Source organism: Leptosomus discolor, chromosome 10 (assembly GCF_034619465.1).
Source record: "Leptosomus discolor isolate bLepDis1 chromosome 10, bLepDis1.hap2, whole genome shotgun sequence".
Taxonomy (NCBI): Eukaryota; Metazoa; Chordata; class Aves; order Leptosomiformes; family Leptosomidae; genus Leptosomus; species Leptosomus discolor.
The window spans coordinates 19071456-19088677 of NC_141400.1; the positions used below are offsets into that span (position 1 = coordinate 19071456).

Consider the following 17222-nt stretch of genomic DNA (forward strand, 5'->3'; position numbering starts at 1 on the left):
TCTTACAAGATTTCAATTTAGTTTGTCATTGCAACTGCAAAGCAGGTGACAATGGCATGCAGTGCCCCTTCTATTTGCTTTCTTTCTTCCATTGAAATCCTATGATGTGAATTGCCTGTAATGTGATTTTTTTTCTTTACTTTTCGTATTTGTATGTTTTAAAGAATAACTTTTTCTCAGTTACTTAATTTTTTTATCCTTTAAGTTTCCTGCATTTATTTCCATAGTATTCTTTCTTTACACATATTTATTTTTCTGAAATTATTAGTTTTTCTTAAATTATATGGTAGTCGTATTTAGGTTTTAACTGTTATTGCCCATTAAATACAGAAGTTCATCAACTGCTTTTAGCAGAGTCAACTTTGTGGCAAACCTTATTCCCTGGGAATAGAATCAGTGAAGCCAGAAGTTGGAAGCAGCCCTATGCAGCTTCTCAGCTGTTATCAACACGTCCAACTCTGTTGGCACCTGTGTCAAGGAGGGATGATCCGTGGCCGGAGACATTTCTATGGAAAACCAATAGTTTGTGAAAACAGAGGGTTGTTGTAATTAGAGCGGATGTACTGCTGAGCATGTGAGGTGACTGTTTCTGCACCCTGAGATGCTGATGGGACTTGCCTGGCGTGCGAGAGTTGGGATCTGGGCTATGTCTCAACATTGTTGAACAATGAAACAACTATGTGACCTGTAGAAAACCCTAATAAATGAAGAACTATATTGTCCTAACTATATAATAATGCTTTAAATGGCAAACCTCATCAGCAGCCAATAACTGGGCTACTTTAATGGATGAGCTCATGGTTTCTCTGCCACATGCTGCTCAGGGTGGCTGGACCAGTGTGCTGGGTTCCTATGCTGGGAGTTGGAGTGATGGGCAGCAGCCAGAATCACAGAAAAGTTGGAGAGGAGGCTCATGCCATTCTTGTAAAAACAAGATTGTTTCTGCCATTGTGACAGGGTGAACTGGCAGCTTGGGCTGCAGAATGTGTACTGGGTACAGGACTGTCACAGCTTACAGTGGTCTGGTGGTCTCAAAATCAGTAAGGAGCAACTCCTTACTGTAGGGGAATAAATCAAAGCCCTTACAAGTACATTATCCTGGTAGCCTTGACTGCCCCTCAATCCTACGAGGCATCTTGATTAGAGGGGAATCTCATGTGGAGGTAGCAGTAAAGGAGCAGAGACAGCAGAAATCTCTTTTCCTTTTGGAAAGATAAAAAAATGCTTCCTGCATTTGGAGGTTCACACTTGGACAACACTTCTAAATATATTCAAAACAGGTCAGCTGGATTAGAGGCATTGCTAAGTGAGGATTTTTGGTGAGTCAGTGTTTGCAGTTGTCACTGGAGTGTCTTGGTGTGTCTCTGGGTACTAGTGTGGAGATGCTGGTGGAGCTTTGAGGGAACTTTGAAAAGATTTCTGTTTGAATGTGAGACAAAGCTGAAAATGACTCTCTATCACCTTTTAATGTTCACCCAATATAAATAACATCACCAGAATAAATCCTTGCTGATCTCTGTATCAGGCATTGCAATTCTCCCTTCAAAGGAACTGTGTTCATTGGGGCTTGTTTATTATAGCTGAGCTGTGTTCCCTCCCATTAGATGACCCCATCAGCTTTCAGACATCTTTAACTGAGCACCCTCTAGTATTTTAGAACAGAAATAATAATTACAGCCCTCTGTCTTTCCTTTCACCCCTCTGCCTTTCCATCAGGCAGAAGCTCTAATGTGATTATTTCACAAGATGATGTTTGTTCACTGGAGGGTGAGAGACTGGTCTTGTCATGAGAACAGCAGCGCTGCTGGCCTTGTCGAATGCCTGTGCACAAACACAGACTTTTGCTGTGGTTTTTCTCTATTTGGGAAACCTGAAGGATTATTTTCAGCTTTGGAGATCACAGCAATTAATAGTGGGAATGACATAACTGAAATGCATTTTGTTGTGTTCATTGAACAATAGGAACATGATTAAAATTAAAATATCCTACTTATTTTCCTTTGTATGGAGAAACTAATATTGACCGAGTACTCTAATGCTGGCATTTCCATTTTACTGTTGTGGTTTTGTACCAGTAATTCCAGACCTTCCTTAAACCAAACCCGTTCATTCTTTCAATGTATTCCCATGGGACAACAGGATTTCTGTCAAAACAGCAACACCATTTCTTGCGAGAAGCTAACTGGAAGCAGTGGAGAGAGAGCAGGGGGGCCCGTGGCTCCGTGTGCTGATGTGCCGATCAGCAAGCGGCTGATGGTAATGGTGTTCCCCGGAGAGAGGCAGCTCTAGCAGGAGAGCCATTAATATCTAGCCACTCTGTCACTGGGAGCTAAGCATAGTGCACTTACTTAATTTAGACATTAAATCTTTTTCTTAGCACAAACAAACACTCCTTTGCTAGCTTAAAATTCTCCTCTGCAGCTTTGGAGATGGAGCTTTTGTCTGCAAATCTCCTCTTTTTGGGAAGGGCTCTGAGGAGGAGGTGATGGGTCCCTGAGATCTCTCCTGAAGCCCTGCTGACCTGTGCTAGCTGGTCACTGCTGGGGTGAGGGGAGGGGACTGCGTGTCCTTGGTGGCTCCGAGGGCTTTAGGTGACGAAGTAGTTAAAGGCAGTTGGTGAGATCTGCTCTGAGTTGGCAATTTGAAAAAAAAAGGGGGGGGGGGTTGCAAAAAACTAACTGCAGACTAGATGTTTTTAGCTCACCCTTCCAAAATCCCATCTGCAATGTGTCAAGAAGCACCCTGTAGTTTTACTTATAGCTAAAGTCTGTATAAGCAAGAATAAGATGAAGTAATAGAGCTAATAGTTACTAAAACTGGGACTTGGGGTGACTTAAATACAACAAATTTATTTTTTTAAAATTTCTGGTGAGGAGTGAATTCAGATTTTGTTTCTTCATGAGCAGAGATGAAGCTAAGGATTGCCTAGATCCATAGCAAAACAAGTTCCTCACTATTTGATGCCGTGCATGCTGCTGTAAAAATAAATGTGTTATTTTCCACAAATACCACCTATGCTAGTATTTCTTTTTAATTACTGGAAAGAATGCTGGTGCCACCACAGTTTCCCTTCAGGCATGCCGTATGGCAAAAAGATCCGAGGTTTCCAGGAATATACCCATGAGCTACTGGGAAAGTTCTCTAAAGGCAAAGGGTTGGGTTTCAGTTAGTCCTTGGAAAGAACACACAAACTTTCTTCTTTGAATTCAGTTAAAAATCTGTGTTTTCTGTGCTGGTTGTTTATCAGGCACTAGAATATGACAGTCAAGGTTTGTAGGGAGAAGTAATATCTTTTATTAGGCCAACTGAGATAGAAGGAAATCTGGGAAGCTGTTGAGCACAGGAGCCATTTGTCAGGTCTAGAATGTTAATGGCAATCATCAGATACCAGATTCACTCCCTTTATTCTTGAACAGAATTGGCTGATTTTAAAGTCACTGAAAACAGTCTTTTTACTTGCTATCAAAAATCTGATTATGTGTGTTTGCTAGCTGTTATGATAAAAATGGCTTTCAGGTCTCCCATCTTTATCTCCCTGATCTGGGTTTTTTTTAATCTTTCCTTTTTCTATGAAAAAATAAAGATGACTTTGGTGGAGAGTGTTTCATGTGATACCAACTGACTTCAGGACTTTAGCTAAGACTGTAATCTGACAGCAAGAGCTTTGGGGGTGCGCTATAATGGTTGGACATTGATGGAGTCTGAGACTGGCCTATTTCTGCTTTATTTACATGATATTTTAGAATTTAGACTTGCTATTTTGGAATTTTCTTTTTGCTGGTGGTGTGTGGATGGGGCCACCCTGCTCTAAGTGTCCTCTAAGGTCAAGCAATAAGTTCATACCATCCTCTAGAGTGTGGGGCCAGTGTTCATGTCTGTCTATGGGTGATGTGTGCCCTAAGGAGCAGTAAGTGCTGCTGGCTCCCCGCTGTCAGACGAAGCGGGGCTGCTGCATGGATGGATGCCAGTGTGGGGCTGCAGTGGGGTGGCCAGCGTGTAGCACAATCTCTGCATTAGCTGTTTGGGGTATTATTTCACCCAGAGTTAGATCTTAGCCGAGAGTTAGGCTATTAAATGAAAATTTACAGAACAAATATTCACACCAGAATCTGTCAGTGGATGATGCTGCAGCCGCAGATCCCAGGTCTTTGCCTGCAGATCTGGTGTGTGCCGCCAGGCTGACCCGTGCTGCCAGCTGGCACCAAGCTGCAAGGGTTTTAGCTACAATTCTGTACTTGTTTCTTGTCCCAAGACCTCGTTCAGGATTTAGTAGGAATTAATTCTGATAGAAGTTAAAAAGCAATCACTTCTTCAGTCATGCTCTTGAGTATTTTTTTCCCCTAAGATTTTCTTCTGCATCCTCTGATAGGAAAAAAACCCACATGAAAACAAGGTTCTCTGCAGTGCGAGCATCACCAAGGCTGGTATGATTTCTGAGATAAAATCAGCTTAAAACTAATTATCATAATATTTAACTTCATAAATACTATCACAAATGTCAATCTCATGTAATCCAATAGTCATGACATGCCTTTTTCCTTACAGAGTGGTAGTGAATCCTTTAGGTCTTGGTGAGTTTAGCTTGTTGCTGTCTGCTTGTTGCAGTCGGTCATCGTTGCTGATCCAACCCTATTGACTCTGAGCTCCAAATAATTAAAATCATGTGTGTATATTAAAAAAGGCATGAAGCTTAAGTAGCAGAATATCCTGCAAAACTGGAGTGTGGCTTTTAGCATTTTCCCCTGTAATTGGGGTCGTGTAGTTTGCAAGAAAGATGTGAGCCTCTGAGGGAGACAGGCTGGTATTAGGAGTTGCAGTCCCACAATTATTTGTGTAATTACTTGTCTAAAAAAGGAAGGGTTCTTTTATATGGTGTGAAGAAAGCTCTTCTCCCTAGGTGGGATTAATCTGTAGTGTGTTTTGTAGTGTATCTCCTGGAGGAGGAAAATGCACAGAAAGGAGCTTCTGCTGCTGTTCCTTGCTGCTGTTTGCGTGTCGTTTTTAAGATTAGGAGCACAGCAAAGTGGCCGATACGTTGAAGGCTGTGAGTTGTGACTCCGTTCCTGGCACGCCGTGTCTTTCTAAAGCTTTTGCAGATGCAAACCAAAATACCATGAATTAGACTGTTGGTGCCTGAGAGGCTCCATCTATTCTGGTACTTCCAGTAGCAGAAGCAAAGAAGAAATTTGAGAGTGGTTAAAAATACTCCTATTGATTCCTGCAGCTATATTAGTCTGAGTGATTTGGTATGCTTTACTTTCTCTGTGTGCAAACCTCGTTCAGTTGCTATTTTGTGCCTTTGTCATGATTTCAGTGAGGCAATTTTAAAAGGAAAGTAATACGAATTGATCTAATACAAGTTGTAATTGGAAAAACAGACACTGCTTTGGAAATGACAGCAAGGAGATGCTGGCTCCTCCGGGATGCTGGTGCTCCAACGCTTTGTCCTGCATCAGCGCTACTTGTGCTGAATGTATGGATTTACTGGGTTTGTGTTAGTTATTTTATCAATAAGTTGTTTACTTTGGCAAGTCAGGCGGTAACCAGTAAGTAAACTCTGTTGTTTGGTCTTAATGGCTTTGGAGGTCCTAAAGATGTATCTTGACTATTATAAGCCTGTAGCTGAGTGTCTTGGATTCAGAAATCTTTTAACTCCTCTTCACACAATTTTGGAAATAACAGGAATTATCAGGAATTTCTTGTATCTTTGGCTATATATATGTTCTTGGATTCCAGTGTTTTATATTGAATTTTATTTATTGTTTTTTTTACCCTGAAAGCCACCGTATTATCTTGATCACAGCACCTAACCTTTCTCTTTCTCATGTGTGAAAAGGGGATAACGCTAGGTAAACTTAGAAGCATAGTGTGGGTTGGTTGAAGTATTTTGGTATCTCTAAAATAAAGCTGTGAAAGAAACTGTGTGCATGTGTGCCAGCAATATACTTTGCTCTGGCAGGCGGCAGCTTTCTGCCCAGGTTCAGTACATGACGCTTTGTGGGTCAGTGACAGAGGCAGCTAGAGCAAGCTGCTAAAATTATTAACGGGTTGGGGACTGCTGTGGTAGTTGGGTCAGGACTTGCCTGACATCCACATGTGGGGTTTGAATATTCCTCAGCAGCATCCCTTGCAAAATCTGCAGGATGTCTGATTTGAGTTATGGGGACAGGAGGGGCTGGGCAGGCTCTCACTGAGGCTGTTGTCCCCCACTGATGGAAGTGGAGAAGGAAACGCGTGTGGCAGGACCGTGGTTTGCCCCTCGGAGGCCCAGAGAGACCCCTTGCCCCATGTAGACCTCTGTGCTTGGGGCAGTCATCTGCTGTGCTCCTCTGGTCCTTCACCCAGCAGAGCTCTTTTCCCTGGTGTAGTTCCAGACTGAAGCGTGCCTGATGCTGTCAGACATTAAATGTAAAATTACATGGAAATGTTAGATCTTTGGGAAGCTGATTAAGATAAAAGAGGCTGTTTATTTCTGGCCTTGTGTTGTACCTGTCAATGATGCTGGAGAGTGCTGGGGCTGACGGAGGTTGGGTCTGACCCAGGTTAAAGCAGCAAGGTCTCTGCTGCAGGGTCTGCCCTGAGCTGCACTTCATCCTCTGCAGAGCCTGACCCTTCAAAAGCACTGGTTCCTGCTGGGCTTGCACTGCGATATTGCATCGCATGTGGATGGGCAGGGAAAGTGATTCTTCAGGTCTCTTAAGAAGGAGCTTCAAGGCGCTCTCTTCTCTGGAAGTAAATTTATTGGCTAAAGGAAAGTTGAATGGGATCACTTGTGAAAGAGGAGCAGCAGCATAATGAAAAAGCTGCCAGGGAGCCTGCCTGCTGCTGGGAAGGGAAACCCAGCAGGAGGTGCAGGAGGATCAGGGAGATACAACTTCTGTCCTGTGGCAATTAGAAAGGGTGAGAAGGAGGATGGAGTGGAACAAAAGAGAACCAAATGCTTTGAAAGAGAAAAGCCCCAGGTCTAGTCTGGTTTACTGATCTAAATCTTCATTGAATTAGTCATTCATGGAGGTGAGGCAGTGACTGCAGGGGGCCAGGAGCCTGGGAGGTGGATTTGCTCTCTGCAGAAGTTATTTACTGGGCAGCTGCTGCTATTTATTGGTGCTTTCCACTTTCTCCTATGTGCGTATTTGGAGCAGGTGGTTTTCCTTTTGAAGAACTCTGGCTATTGCAGAAGAAGAAAGCTTGACATCCTTAGGTGCACTCGTCAGAGCAAATCTAAAGGGAAGCCCAGGGCGTTTTGGCATGGGCATGCCATGACAGATGTTGGCCTCTCTTCAATGCAGAAAGATTGCTGTGTCCTCTGTCTGCAGGGTATTACCACCTCGCTTCTGCAGGGGAAACCTGTCCTCCTGCCCCAAAGTCCCCTAGAAGAAGTGGCTTCCTTCCCATCACCCTGCAGCATTGCTGTGGGCCAGACCTGCTCGCGGAGCTGCCTTTGCTCCCCCCAGCCCCTGCTGCTCACTGCTGTGGCTCGCCCCTCCGGCGGCAGCGGTGGGAGTTGTGTGCCTGGCTGTGTTTGCAAATTTGGCCTTTAGCTGCTTGGTCTCCCGTTTTGTTGACGGCTGGAGAGATCATGCAGAACATACCGAAGGATGCGAGTGTGTGCAATGAATAATTATTAAGTGCCTGGTTGGTGTTATTGCTTGAGCCAGGCTTGAGACAACCTTCGTGGTGTTTGTGTTACAGAGCCTCTGCGGGAGCAAGGGCAAGCTTAAAGAAAAAGCGACAAAATTCAGCATCTCAGCTGGTACCTCCAGGACTAGCACCCTCCTGTCTGCTAGATATCCTTGTGTGCCCTTCCAACAACCCTTGCTTTATTTAATGAATAGCACTGAATATGCTGGAGGTGGAGTACCTTTAGAGGAGAACTCCACTGTCAAAGTCAGTATGACTTTTCTGTTTAGCTGTGCTGAATTATTTTTGATAGATGTTTCTGTGGTACAGACCAGCCTCAAATGACTTTCCTCTGTACCTCACTGTGATACACAGCTCTGCAAAACAGCTTCTTGCAGCTCTCTCTGGGGAAGGCAGTGCTTTACATTGAGTGAGAGATGAGATTGCAAGGTCTGCACTTATCTTCCTTAAAAACAAATAAACATTTCAACAGCCTGAGGTAACTAAGTGTTGCTCTGGTATTTTGTAGCAACTTCTTTAAATAGGAGGCGGTTTTGTTAATACCATAGTGCTGGGGCAATACTGTACAGCTGACATCTGCAAAATCCCTTCAGTTTTGTATTTCATTATTTCGACAGATTTTATTCATCCCTAAAGGTTTTGGTTTAGTTTGAAGGACAAGCAGATCTGTGCTCTTCCATTCAGTTCAACCAAGGGACCCCAAATCCTGTGGGTGCTGGAGCCAGCGCACAGCATGCCAGGGATTGGGAGCCTGCATGTGTATCTGCATCTAGTGTAGATGCAGTAATGCTTGAGCCGGGAAGACACGTCAGAAACCCACCTGCTCATAACATTTTCAGTACAGGCTGTACGGGATTTTACACCTGTAAGAGAAAACTGAAGCCTTTATGGATCTGTCTGTGGTCATGGGGAACACGGGAGAGGGCATGTGGTGGCATCGGGCAGGAACAGATCATGAGCACAGCTCCTTATCTAGAGCTTGTGAAGATATTGCCTCAAATAACTCATCCTGCTCTGTCCTTCCTATCTCTCCCTCAGCTTTGCAAAATGTATTTCACGTACACAGTGTCTCCCTGCTTGAGCCAGTTATCTGGCTCTCAACAGCTACTTATTCTTTCAAAGTGCTCTATTACTGCTAGGATTTGATTTTTATATGTATACAATCATTTTGCTATTGTGCTGGTTGTGTGTGGCTGTGGATACAAAAGCACCTTAGCTCCCTGCTTTCCTGTACACTCCATCTCTCACTGCAGTATTGTTATTTCTGTGTGTGGTGGTAAGATTAATTAAATTATGTTCTCTATTTATGAACTAGTTTATTGCTTTAATTATTTATTGCTACTGCAGCTAATTTGATTTAGGCAATATTTAGTTCTGTTTCAGTAACTTTTCGTTTTAAAAACAAACTGCTAGTTTGAATTCATTGGCATTAACAACCTGTTATTGATTAGTTTGGCCTCAAACTGTGATGAGGAAAGAGTGGCTGTATGCCATGCTAAGCCTTCAGACCAGAGTGTTAACAGCATGTTAAAGTATATTTTTTTTTCTGGGAGCAGTTATTTGGAAAGTATATGAAGACTTGCAGTGTCTAAAGAAGGTCAAAGCCCCTCAACAATTTCTGTGGCTTGAGCTTATCTTTATGGGAAAGAATAAAGGAATGGATGCAGAACTAGAAAATTGCAATATCTCCTCCCACTTCTGTACCTCAATGACAGTGTTCAGGCATGCTCTTTACTACAGAGTTTTTTGTTGTGAATTCATAATAACATCTGTAATGGTGAATTCGGTCTGCTAGTCTGTGTATCTCTTAAGGTCTGCTCTCCAATTTGAAGAGCTTAATTCAAAACCTATTAAAATCTATTGGAAGGTTTCCTCTTTCGCGTGTACTTTATTTCATACCATATCTCCAATAATGACTTGCTAGCTTTTCTCGGTGTCATTACTTTCTGCTGACTGTTCATGATTTAAAAGACCAGGAGGTTAAATAGCTGCTTTTCCACCATCTCTGGTTACCTGCAAGAAAAGCTCAAGGGCTACACTTCAGAGCAGAAAATGAAGGTCTTGTTTGTAAATTGTAGTTCAAGGTCAGTTTGAAGAGTGTTTCTTGAGGGACCGGGGCTGATCCTTCTTTTCCATTCATAGCACAGTGGCATAGCTTGCATTTCATGTGTCTGACATCAGCACGACTCTGGATTTGGTGAGCTGTCCTGTCTTGAGCCTGTGAGGCTGTGCCCGAAAGCTGAGAAAATGAGCCCATACTTAGAGGCACAGACCATCAAGGGCATGAGGATTTGCCATGGTACAGCTCTGACCTGAGAAGTGGATGAGGGGGAGAGCATCAGTAAGAGGGTTTTAGGTAAATATACAGAGTTTGTAGCTCATGGGCAGCATATGGTCTGCACTGTCCCATTGTAGAGCCCACAGCTGTGTGGTCTTTCCACCTTTCAAGTTGCTATGGGATAACACAGACGTTTAACTTGTGACATCTTATGGCCAGGGCCTTCTGATCTTTTCTTTGGTCACACCACATTCATCAGATATTCATACAATCATCTTGAAGACTTTAATGCTAGTTCTTCTGGTCTACAGTAACTTCTCTGGTCACAGTCCTTCTCTTAGGAAGTGAAGGTGGCCAACGTGGTCAGAAGGTGGGGGCACTTGTCTGGTGGTCATCACAGCCATGGCATTGGGTTTGTGTTCAGCCAATTTGAACATGTGCCAAGTCCAAAGCTCTCCTGGGGCTGAGGCATCATGGTGGTTGGATGCTGCTGCCCACGGAGTGGAGGCTGCGGGCTCTGCTCAGATCCATGGTCCTTGCATTTGATCTGGCCAGCTGCCATGTCTTTGCCTCAAATGAAGCTTATGCTTCCCAATGGACATGAAGTGCTGTAGATCCCTGTGGTTCTCTTGCCTTCCAGAGGTGCAGATAATCCTTTTTGTTGTCCTTGAGCTCTTTTATGGAGAAGTGAAAGGTTGAGGGGGGCTTCTCTGTAACCTTCTCCTTCCTCTGATAAATATCCTTTGTTTATTCTGTACTACAGCATGGTGTTTATGGCATATGCAGTGATATTAGACAGCTGCCAGGTCTCAAGCCAGAGGTAGCTGCAGCGATCCTGGAGTAAGCTTACGTTGAATCCCCAATGATGAAGGGCTCTATTAAAAATGTAAGATCATTATCACTAATCTTGAAAGTGGACTGATGCATTTAACATATATAATTATAAACTTTCAAACAAGATGGTTTCATCTGGTGGAGCATCTGGGAATTGTTTTTCATTATCACGATTCAGAGAGTGAAGAATCTTCCTATTCTCTTGGAGGATTTTGTGGGATTAGTTGCTGCTGTTTGCTGTTGTGTATTCCTGCAAATGTTTGTATAATTATGCACGTCTCTAGTTCATTCTGCATTGTTTTGGGGGGGTTTGCTTTGCCTTCCCCTGTGGTGTGCTGGGATGTTCCCCTTCCAATGGCAAGGAAAATAAGGACAGATTTTTCCCCTGATCAGTTTGAAAAATGGTCTGACAACGTGTGCAGGAGTTTACTGATGCGGCAAAGTACTTGCTTGTGCAATCAATTTGGGAATAACCATACTGGCTCAGAAAATCATCTGATAAAGTGATTTGCATGAATGATACTTTCAGCATGAAATGCAATAGTAAACATACACCAATAGTTTCCTTGGAGGATTGTCTAAATACCTTCCAAGCCCCTGGTAGCAGGTCATGCTGTGCAGACAGCATCTCCGACCACTTGCTTGGAGGGGTAAGGTGTGAAACCAGGTCTCTGGTCCTGGTGATGGAAAATTTTGCTTCATGAAGGAAATGCTTCCTCAATAGGATTTTAAGATAAATGGTACAGACAGTCAAAAGTTGCTATGAGTGTTTTTTACCTGATAAGAACAGCTCATCCCAGTTTGGATTTTCAAAGTATAGGGCTATTTGCTTTTGTGACAACAACTAATATTAAGCTTTTCTAATAGAATAAAACTCAGTAAAGGGAAAACCAAAGCATCTACGTTTTAAGTTAGTAAAGACTTAATTTCATCAACAACTTTAATTCCCTCTCCCTCTGCTGACTTTCATAGGGAAGGTTCCCAGTTTTGACAGTGCTGGGGGAAAAGTTGGATGCGATGGCCCAGGGATATTGTCACAGCTGTTTAAAGCCCAGTTCTGGAAGAAGCAGCAAGGCAAACATTACATAAAAGGAGGAAAGGTGTAGTTTGTATGATGCTTATAAGCATCTTCCTTAATAAACCTGAGTACATCAGCCATGCACAGCCTGACTAACCTATGCCAGAGTTGGGGTTTTTGAGGCAGGGTTTATGCTCTCTGTTTAAGGGCTGTTGGCACTGTAGCAACATGAAGACCTGGTGACTGAAGCCAGGCTCTTAGCAGAAGGCAGAGTGGCAGGGAAAGGGAAGGAAAGCCTTGAGAAGGAAAGCAGCACACAAAAGAGGAGGCTTGTTTCTGCTGCAGTTAGGGTTTAGCCCATGCAGCTGAAGGTGGCGATGCCATTAGGGTGTGCCCTTTTGATAAGATGCCTGTGGGGCTCTTGGTGAGGGAGCTTTAATGGAGGGGGTGAGAGAATGATGGAAATTTATTGCTTTGAGCTCTGTTCTCCCAGCATTTTGATCTTTACAAAGCTCAAAGGACATTAAGAGTCCAGAATGAATCCATCCTTTTTGTGTCTTAATTCTTCATGCAGTTCTTGCATGATATCAATAGATACCTTCGGACTGAAGGATTTGTCTCTTGTTTAACTCTGAGTAAGGTGCACAGTGGTGGGTGTTGGAGCATCTTTGGTACCCCAAGCCTGTTGTTACCGTGGCACTTGTGGAGTTTTCCCCATTCTGCATTTGTAACAGAGAATTCAATTGTAGGGCACCTCTTTCTTCTAGATAATGACTTGTTTTTAAAGGTGATCTTGATCTTTCTTAGGTTTTAGGGTGAGTAAAGTAATAAAGGTGCTGTTGGATTTCCCATTTGAATGATAGTTTCTGCTAGTGATGCTGGCTTGTTCCTCTTCTTGCTCTGCAATTTCACTGTATATCCAAGAACTGTGGGACTAGCAGGGTCTTCAGATGTCTTATTCTCTCCTTAGCTGCCTGGTTGTCACTCCTTACTTCAGGAAATGAAAGGAGAAGCAGGGGAAGAGATGAGGAAATAAATACTGTGAGAATGGGAAGGGAAGGGGGAGATTGATGCAAATCCTATACTTGGCTGGGGTATTGAGCTGTTGAGTTGACCAGATAGCAGCTTTCTGGCAGTGGGACCAGGCAAGTGTGAAAGTGGTGGAAATACCTTGTAATGAAAAATGCTCAAGTTCCTACTGAGGAAGGGAAGGATCATGCTAGGTTTACCATTTTTTGCCAAAAAGTGGTCCACTTTTGGCCAGCAAAGTTGTGTTTAAATTAGATCAGTACGTAAGGCTCTTAAATCACATTCTCTTATAGGATGTTTTAAGGGTATTACAAATTTTTCTTGTGATATTGCTTTCCTGTTTCCAGAGGGTAAGACAGGAGATACTGATGGAGTAGGCAGAGCAGGCTCGGGAATAAGAATACTACGTAGAGTCTTAAAAGATACAATGTGAATGGGAAGTTTCTCCTTGTTCTTCCTAGGGAGGGAAGATGCATTGCAGCTGCCTGCCAAGGGCAGAAACGTAGCTTGCCTGGCAATGTGGGCAGCTCAGGGTTTCCTACCATAGATTAATGGAAACTTGCATCCCTCTCTGTGCAGTGTTGGGAGCCAGTGGACTTTGTAAGAAGATCAAAAAGCACTTCTTCTGGTACAAACATTATGAAAACCAGTTTTAAGTCTGTCTTTAAGGAGTCCACTCTCACCTTCTGAAAAGGCCATGCTAGTGGGGATTTTCATTAGGGTTTATTGTCCTTTTTTTGGTAGAAATGGTACAGCACCACAAGTGAAAATAGTGACAGAGAAGGCGAAACTTGCACATAATTAGAGCAATATGATCATGTGCCACCTCATAGTTTTTTGCCCACATTGGACAGATACTGAGGCTTGCTGGCTTTACAACAAGGTCTCAGCCAAACTGGGATCTTGGTGTCTTAAGTCTTAATGATCTTTTTACAAACAAGATAGGAGCAAAATAGAGTCTTTTTGTAGACTTGTAAAACTTAATTATTTTACAGGGGTAAACTTAATTAATAGAATTCATTGACACCTGCAGTTGAACTGGCTGACACATTCGTTCCTCAAATGTTTAACCACTAGTAATTAATACTACTTTGCAGTCTGCTAAAGCATCCTTGACTTTGATCAGCCTTGGAGAAGCTGGGGATTTCTTCTGTACGAATGTAACTGTAACACTGATTCCAGATGCCAAATCTCCACTTTTACTTGGAGATGCTCAAGTTCCAGAGAAAGAAGGGTTTAAGATGCTTTTTGTTGTTTTTTTTTTAATGGGCTAGCATGGTTGCTAAGCCTGATTGCACAGAGATGGACTCTGCGTCTCCACGTGGAGCCCATTCACTCCGCTAGAAACAGTTTCAAATAATTTCAAAGTTAGAAATTTAGGAGTGCATACAATATGTGAAGTGATTCAATGATTTAACACTATTTAAACCAGAGGATCTCCTGTTATGCCTCTCTCTTCCCTTTCAAGCATTTCCATCAAGAGCATTTGAAATCAATGACTTAAACTCCTCTGTGTATCTGAATGTCTCACGGAAGGAGTGAGGATGTTGCTGAAAATTTAAATAATGCCGTTAGACACCAATAGCAACACAAAATGAGTACATTTGCCAGTCGCTGCAGTCCCCGTGTGTGGCAGCAAAGGAAAAGTAGGCTTTAAAATGCACCTGGCAGGACAGTGCCCTTAGTGACATTGCACACCTAGTTATACTTCTCTTAATAACGAGGGGGGTTTACCATAAGCATGAAACAGGTGATTAAAGTCAGGTTAAGTTTTGCATTTGTACAGTGGCTTGAGTATAACTTTAAACCATGATGGTTAATAAAAAGGATCAGAAGTAAAAGGGGATATTAATTTTACTTGGTCTGTAATATTGCGGCAGTTATGTTCAATCATTTGTAAGACAGTAGGCTGTAAAATACATCCTGTGGTGAGGTTATAGTAAAACTAAACATTGTCATAAATAAAAAAAATCAGCTGTTTATTTACTGATTTCTAAATAAGGTGTGATTGGAGTAAATGTGATGGGAGACATTTAATTAAACTGAATGAAGGAGTGTTGTAAACATCACAACATTGCCAACAAACCCAGAAAATTAATGTGTTGGCAAACCACATAGTTAAGACTCTAAAATGCATCTATAACTATGTCCCTTTGATAGATGTTTGTGAATGCTTGCAAATTGATTCAAGGACATCCAAGTGCCATAATATCTTGCCCAGCCTCTGTCAGGGCTGTTGTGCTTCTTGTATTCAGTGAAAACATTGCAAGTAAAGAATGCATTCCGTAAGGAGAAAACTGGCTAATACCCACAACTGTATAAAATGAAAATACTGTTTGCATTAGAAGGATTGATGAGTGTATTGTCACCGATGTCGAACTATTCTGGTTTTGGTAACAGTAAGTCTTTTTCTGTGGATTGCTTTTTTTTTGATACTTTCAATAAAAACATCAAAATACATTTTAAATTATCTAATGTTTGCTGATATGGTTCTGCTCTGTTCTCCTGTTTTATTTTGGAATTGTTGGATCCAGAAATGGGGGAGGATTTCTCCTGTGTCACGGGGAGGAAACCTTGTTGAGGATGCAGCTCCTACTAGAGGTATTATCTTGAAAAGCTGATGAAACTCAGCCCAAAGTCTTCAGCTTTTCTGCAGTAGAGTTTATTTCTTGTCCCCACCATACAAAACTGCTCTGCCTCCATTTAATCCCCATTCCCTTTTTTCATTTTTTGAGGGTGATCTAGTCAGTCACGCTCATATTCCAGTTTCCCATTAGACAAGCTGTTGTCCTGTTGCTTGTATTATCACCCTGGGGGAGCTGCTTAGGCTACGCTAATGAGTCTGACACTCGAATGCACCTGCCTTTCACAATGTGAACAAAAGCAGCATGTTTAAGTTTCTTTGCTGCTTTTCAAACCAGGCTAGTGCCTAATTTGTGGGAAGCCCATGTGCAGTGTACGAAGCCATGTTCATCAAAAAATCAAAATTTCTTGTTGCATACGAAATAGATAGTAGGAGTTTGCATTCATAGAAGCGGTGTCAGAACCGTGAACTTACCAAGTTGGTAAGTACTGACTTTGTGCTTTCGGAGGACTTTCTCCCTAAAACGAGGTGAAGAGGAGTTGAGGTTAGAACACCAAGTACACTGCACAGATGGATGAAACCAGAGGCCATTAAGAGCCCTGTCTCTTGAAGTGTGCTTTGTGATAGAAGTACATGAAAATCCCGCACTGCAGGTCTCCGTCTATAACTGCATTAATGGAGCTTTGAATAACGCAGTGCAGCATTGCTCCAGTCTCATGGTTTTATCATGCTTTTTCCATTATTTCTACTTTTTCTGTGGGAACCAGACTCATCCTTTCTATTATTTCTATTTTTTTGGCCATAAAATGTGCGGGATGCTGCCACGTGGGCATCCCTGCCAGGAAGATGGCAGCATTGCACTGTACCTGTGCAGGCACGTTGAATTGTCCCATGCGGTTTTGCATGCTCTGTAGCACAGATCGTGTGCCCAGCAATTAATTTCTATTTCTGTTCTCCCTTCTTGCTGCTCCCCTAGACCTGGGCTGAGGGGGATGTGCAGACCCGCACCCCTGGGGAAGCGTACCTACTTGTTTCTCTCTCCGTGTGTATTTAAATGAGTTGGGAGCAGAGCCCCTGCAGGTGACGTTTTATCAATACTGCCTTCATTAGAAGTTCATTTCTGTTCATTAAAGTTCCCTTTTTAGATGTAATTTGTCACTTCCGTTCAAGTGAGAAGGCGGCTATGTGGGGGAATGGGGTGGTTGCATTATTTCTTGATACTGTAGATTCACAAAGAAATGGGGGGGTATTGGCATGTCTGATACTCCCCTCCTGCTGCTGGAGTTGATTCGGGTCCAGATTGAAACTCCATGCATTAAGATCCATCAGCAGTTTTGGCAGGTACCAGCCAGCTGAGCTTGAAACAGTTGGTTTCATGGAGCCAGAACACCCTTCTTTTCCCTACCCACCTCTTCTATTTGACTCGCTAGAGAGCAGCCATCAATGTCACCTCACAGATTTCAATTTCAGTGTGTATTTATAGTGGTAGGTTTGTTTAGAGTCATATTCTTTACTTAAATCCAGCCTGTGGAACTTCACTTGATGATGCCTGTAGTGTCTTTTCTAATGTGGACATCAATGTGATGACCCGCAGGCTACTGAACTGCTAAGGAAAGTCATAGGAAGACTTTCAGGCTTCATTAAAGGCTTCAGAAATGTTTGAAATACGCTACATGTTTTTAACTATAAAGGAAGACATAGTTGCTTTTCCCTAAAGCATACAACAGTCAACTGAATATGGAAAACTGGATGGAAGTCTCTTAATGACAGAAACTCTCATATTTGCAGTGCTCTAAGACCTCCCACTCCATGCAGAAATGAGCTGTTGGAGGTAGGTA

General features: G+C 42.7%; 1 protein-coding gene across 4 annotated transcripts in view; it reads left to right on the forward strand.

Annotated features, from left to right (window-relative positions):
• FSTL4 (follistatin like 4) overlaps positions 1-17222 on the forward strand; it is a 227406-nt gene that overhangs the window by 21432 nt on the left and 188752 nt on the right. The gene's annotated exons all lie outside the window — the stretch shown is intronic.